General features: G+C 39.6%; 1 pseudogene; it reads left to right on the top strand.

The window, feature by feature from the left end:
- Positions 1-1,997: 1,997 nt before the first annotated feature.
- On the top strand, positions 1,998-2,094 carry LOC130025807 (uncharacterized; annotated as a pseudogene).
- Positions 2,095-5,940: the final 3,846 nt, after the last annotated feature.

Below are 5,940 nucleotides of genomic sequence, written 5' to 3'. Positions count from 1 at the left end.
AAGAATAGAGTGATAAGGACTAGGAGGTATGCTCCAGGCCTTGGAAGCCGGCATCACATGCTGGGGGGAAAGGCAGCTCAGATAGAGGTCAGAACACCCACTAAAGGGTATTTGGAGGACCCGCTCTGGGTGGGAGATGCATGACAAAAGTAGACCATAGAGCCATTCTTTCTGCCCCACCAAGATCACGATTTGACCCCCACAAGAGGCTATCCGGCACGACCACAGCACCAGAGGCACGTGGATCCAATTCAGAACCCAGAGGCTTTTGGCAGAAATGTGACTGAACTATGCATTAAGCTACGGCACCATTCTCCCTCAGGTGGGAAAGGGTATTTGTCGCTTCTGCCTTTCTCCCCCCTGGCGGCACGATTCCCACCACCTCAGAGACTATTGGACAGCCAGGTATGAGCTAGGGTGACAGGGCAACTATAGCCTCGTGGGATTGGGGGTGAGGGGTGAAACCAGCCCATTCGTCCTGCCAGCCAAGACCATGAGTTGCCCACCACGAGTGGCTCTCTGGCATGCCATGGCCCCAGAGAACAAAAGAGAATGCCCTGCCACAAAGGCACGTTTGGGGGCAGGGTGGGAGGAATACTGGTATCATTGGTGGTGGAGAACGATTTCCTTGAGCAGGCACCAGTTACATCTCCATTCGTCCTAGCCCTCAGATTTTAGCATGTACCACATTGGAGGTTTTTTCACGGTCAGGGAAATGAGATACTTCATTGTTACTGGGTTTTGGCATATAGAATACACCACGGGTAGCTTGCCAGTCTCTGCCATGTAGGCAAGATATGCTTGGTAACCTGCCATGTTCTCCGAGAAAGAGAACTGGACAATATGAGTTGTTGTCTTATCAACAAGATCCAGTCTCTGGATCTTGGCCATTGATGGGATTACATGGCTCCAGAGGCAGTCCGGGGGTGTAACCCTTAGCTACTGGAAGATGGGGGATCTGGATGGAGGAGGCCCATTCTTGGTCCGAGCAGACTTGAATATCTCAGCCCCGGTTCCCGCACACCTGGGTTCCTCTGCCAGTTCTTCATGCATGAGGCTCCTTCAAGTGTGGTGAGAGTGGTCTTAAGCATACCTATTGCTGGTTGCAGAGGTCTTCAGCTGTCAGGTCTCTGCTCGGGGTGGTGAGGGAAACACAACCCACACCCTCCAAGGGGCCCTGGTGAGGAAAGCCAGGTGCGGCGTCAGGAGACTGTCATTTCAGAGATATTTAGACTTAATTTTAGATCGAAAAGTACACATCATTCAAACAGTTGTATGTGCTTAGTAATAAAATATTACACACATGTTCAATCACCTAAGAAAGCCCATTCTGCTCAGGGAACTAGATTTTTAATTACAGGTCTGTTTTGCCCATGTGGAATGACTGAGAATCACTATGAGTAGATATAAAACTCACTATACACACAAAGATGCACACAGGTTACTTTGAGTCATCTGTGTTGTTAATGTGTCTTGGCCATTAAACTACACTGAGACCCCTTTTATGTCCTTTACAGGAGCCTCATGAGTCTCAGCTTCCCTTCAAGTTGAACTTGTAATAAGGTGGAATGAAATCATCAATATGCTTCTCACCTCTTCCTTCAGGAGAAAAATCCTACTTTCTTTCAAGGTGGTCAAAGTGCGGACAACGCAATCCACCATTTTCTGGAGATGTACACGGGACCGAGGTGAGAATATCAAAAGGCTCCAGTTTAATTTTCTTAATGAAGGTTTCAGGGTAGAGCATTAAACAAGACTGATACACCATCTTCCAAAAGAATTATTTTGCAAAACTTATGCCCTGGGTATGGTAAAAGGTAATATAGTAAAAACCAGACTTTTCCTTCTGGGACATTAATGTTCTAAATTTATCACTTCAAGCTGCTTTGAAATACCTTCCTAGATTGGGAATCACTGTCTGCCATAGGAGTGAGTAAGGACAACACTCAAAGAAATCAGAAGAGAAAAATAGGGAAAAAAATCAGCTCTTATACTCAGTTTGGCAACACATATACTAAAATTGAAATGATACAGAGATTAGCATGATCCTTACACAGAGATGACAGGCCAACTTGTAAAGTGTTCCATATTTTTGTTGCATTAAGAATTAACAGGGCTACTTTAAGCTAAGACAAGCCCCACAAATACTCAAAATTTCGACATAAAGATAGCAAAAATCCCCATCACAATGATCTCTCTCAATGTCAATGGACTAAGTACACCAATTCAGAGGCACAGGATGGCAGGATGAAATAGAAAACTGAACCCAACATTCTGCTGCCTGCAAGAAAAATATCTGAATAATCAAAGCAACCATGGGCTCAAAGTCAAAGGCTGGAAAACAATTCTTCAAGAAAAGAACACCTCCAAAAAGCTGCAGTGGCCATACTATTATCAGACCACGTGGACTTCAGGCTAAAGGTTATAAGAGACAGTGAAGGTCATTTCTTAATGATCATGGGATCTGTACATCAGAAAGAACTCACCCTCCTCAATGTATATGCTCCTAATGACAGACCAGAAAAATACGTAAAAACAACTTCTAATAGACTTAAAGAAAAACATTGATAGCAACACAATACTAGATGGAGATTTCAACAGTACTTTCTCACTTCTCAATAGATCAAACAGACAAAAACTCAGCAAGAAAATATTTTATTTGAGGGAAATAATGAACAACCATTGGCTTAGAGAAGAAATCAAAGAGGAAATAAAAAGATTCCAGAAAAAAATGATAACGAGGAACTATCAGAACATGTGGGACAGAGCAAAAGCAGTTCTAAGAGGAAAGTTTATAGCTCCGCCAGAATTCAACTGGAAGATAGAAAGGGCCTACAAAAATAACTTACAGCTCAAGATTTTGGAAAATACCAAGAAAAGGAGTCCAAACTAGCTAGGAGGAAAGAAATAATAAAACCTGGAGCAGAAATCAATGAGATATAATCCCAAAATACAATCCAGTAGACCAACAAAAGCAAGAGATGGTTCTTTGAGAAAATAAATAAGATCGATAAACCACTAGCAGAACTCACAAAGAAGAAAAGAGAAAGAATCCTAATAAACCAAATCAGAAATGCAAAGGGGGACATCATAGTAGAAACTACAAAATCCATAGGATCATCAGAGATTATTTTGAGAATCTTTACAGCAGGAAATGAGAGAATCTTGAATAAATTGATAAATTACTGGATTCCAATTACCTCCCAAGGCTGAACCAAGATTTTGAAAACTCGAACCCATCACTACAAGGAAAATGAAATGATAATCAAAAGTATCCCCCAAAACAGGAGCCCAGGCCCAAATGGATTCACTAATGAAGTATTGCAAACCTTTCAAGAGGACCTACTGCCAACATTTTTTAAGATTTTCCATGAAATTGAAGAAACAGAAATACTCCCAAACAATTTCTATGAGACAAAGATCAGCCTGATACTCAAATCAGACAGAGACACCACAAAAAAGAAAATTACAGACCTATTTCCTTGATAAATCCAAAGATCCTCAAGATTATACCAGCAAAGAGAATCCAGAAACTCAACAAAAGGTCACACTCTATGACCAACTAGGTTGATCTTGGGGATGCAAGGATGGCTTAACATTCTCAAGTCAAACAACAGAATACACCATCTCAATAAATAAAGATAAAAATCATATGACAATATCAATAGATGTAGATAAAGCATTTGAGGAGATCCAGCACCCATTCATGATGAAAAACTCTCAACAAAATGGGAGTTGAAAGTACTTTCCTCAATATAGTCAAAGCAAACTAACACAAACCCACAACAAGCATTATTCTCAATGGGGAAAAACTAAAGGCTTGGAGCAGAAATCAATGAGCTAGATTCCCAAAATAAAATCAGGCACAAAACAAGTTACCCACTCTCACCACTGCTATTCAACATAGTACTTGAAGTACTTTCCATATGATTTTGGTAAGAAAAAGATATCAAGGGCATCCAGATAAAAAAAGGAAGAACTCAAGTTTTTACTATTTGGAGATGACATGATAGTATACTTAGAAAATCCCAAAGAATCTACCAAAAAGCTCCTGGGAAGAATAGATTTTTTTACTAAAGTAGCATATTACAAAATCAATATCCAGTAGTCCATGGCTTTCCAAATACTATTAATGAAAGAGAAAAAAGAGATAGGCGAAAAACAATCCCATTCACAATAATAACCTCAGAAAATCAAGTATATTAGAATCAACTAAAAAGGTTAAGGACCTATACCAAAAAAACTCTACAAAACACTACTTCATGAAATAAAAGAGGATATGAGGAAATGGAATCACATCCCATGCTCATTGATTGAGAGGATTAACACTGTCAAAATGGCAATACACCCAAAAGCGCTATAAAGATTTAATGCACTTTCTATAAGGATACCCATAACATTTTTCAAAGAAATAGATTAAATCCTCTTGAAACTCATACACAACAATAAACTCCCATGATGAGCTAAAGCAATCTTTGGTAAAAAGAAGAAGGGAACAGCTTCCACAACTTCGAACCCTACTACAAAGTTGTAGTAATCAAATTAGCATGATATTCAGATAAAGACAGGCCTCAGATCAATGGAATATAGTCAAATATCCTGACGCTGGCCCTCAGATTATTATTACCTAATGTTTCATAAAGGCTCAATAAATATGAAGTTTCCCAACAAGTGCTGCTGGGAAAACTGGTCAGCAACATGCAAAAAAAATTAACTCAGACCTCTTTATAGTGCCAGGCACAAAGTCAGATCAAATGAATTAAAGACCTCAATATCATACCTTAATTCTTAAGATATATGGAGAAAAATGTGGGAAGATCCCTCCATGACATTAAAGCTAAGGGAAACTTCTAGAATGATACACCACTGACCAAGGAAGAGGAAGTGAAGATAACCAAATGAGACTACATTAAACCAAGAAGTTTCTGCAACTCAGAAAAAATGGTGACCATGCTAAAAAGACAGTCCTCATAAAGGGGGAAAATTATTTATGCAATACCCATAAAATTAACCCCTTATTGTATATAACCCAAGATATATATGGCACTTGTAGAACTTCATGAGAAAAAGACATTCAACCCCACCAAAACATGAGGAGAAGAAATGAACAGAAACTTCCTCAAAGAATAAATACAAATGACCAAAAAACAGAGGTAAAATGTTCTACATCATGAATCATCAGGGAGATACAAATCAAAACAGCAATGAGATATCTCACACCACAGAGATTGACACACATCAAAAAGAACAAGAGCAACCAATGTCAGCATGCAAGTGGGGAGAAAGGGTCTCTTCTTCACTATTGGTGGGGATGCCGATTGGTTCAGCCTTTTTGGAAAACAATATGGGCATTTCTCAGAAAGCTACAAATTGAGCTTCCATGAATCCAGAAATACCACTTTTGGCAATATACTCCCGGGCCCCAAAACACACAGCAGAAATGCTATCTGCACTTCTATGTTCATTGCAGCACTATTCACAATAGTGAGAATCTGGAAACAACTTGTATGCCCAAGAATTCTCAATGATTAGTTAGAGAAACTATGGTATATCTAAACAATGGAATACTATGCAGCTGTTAGTGAAAATGAAGTTATCAAGTATGCTTATAAATGGATGTACATGAAGAGTATCATGCTGAGTGAGATGAGTCAGATGGAGACAGACAGATATAGGATTACATTCATTTGTGGGATATGAAAAAACATAACTTTAGATTAATACCTTAGAACAGTAGAAATAAGGGCCAGGATGATTGGTCCACTGTTAGAAGCCTACCTTATGGGCTGGGGGAGATGGCAGTTGGGATCGAGAAGAGACCACTATGACAAAGATAGTTGGAAATGATCATGCTGGAAAAGAACTGTGAAGTGAAAATAGGTAAAGGAAGAGACATGGTAACCTCTCAGTTCCTGTGTTGTAAACCATGATGCCTGAAAA

Source organism: Sorex fumeus, unplaced genomic scaffold, assembly GCF_029834395.1.
Source record: "Sorex fumeus unplaced genomic scaffold, SorFum_2.1 ptg000032l, whole genome shotgun sequence".
In the NCBI taxonomy this organism is placed as follows: Eukaryota; Metazoa; Chordata; class Mammalia; order Eulipotyphla; family Soricidae; genus Sorex; species Sorex fumeus.
This window is presented reverse-complemented; position numbering and strand designations above follow the sequence as displayed.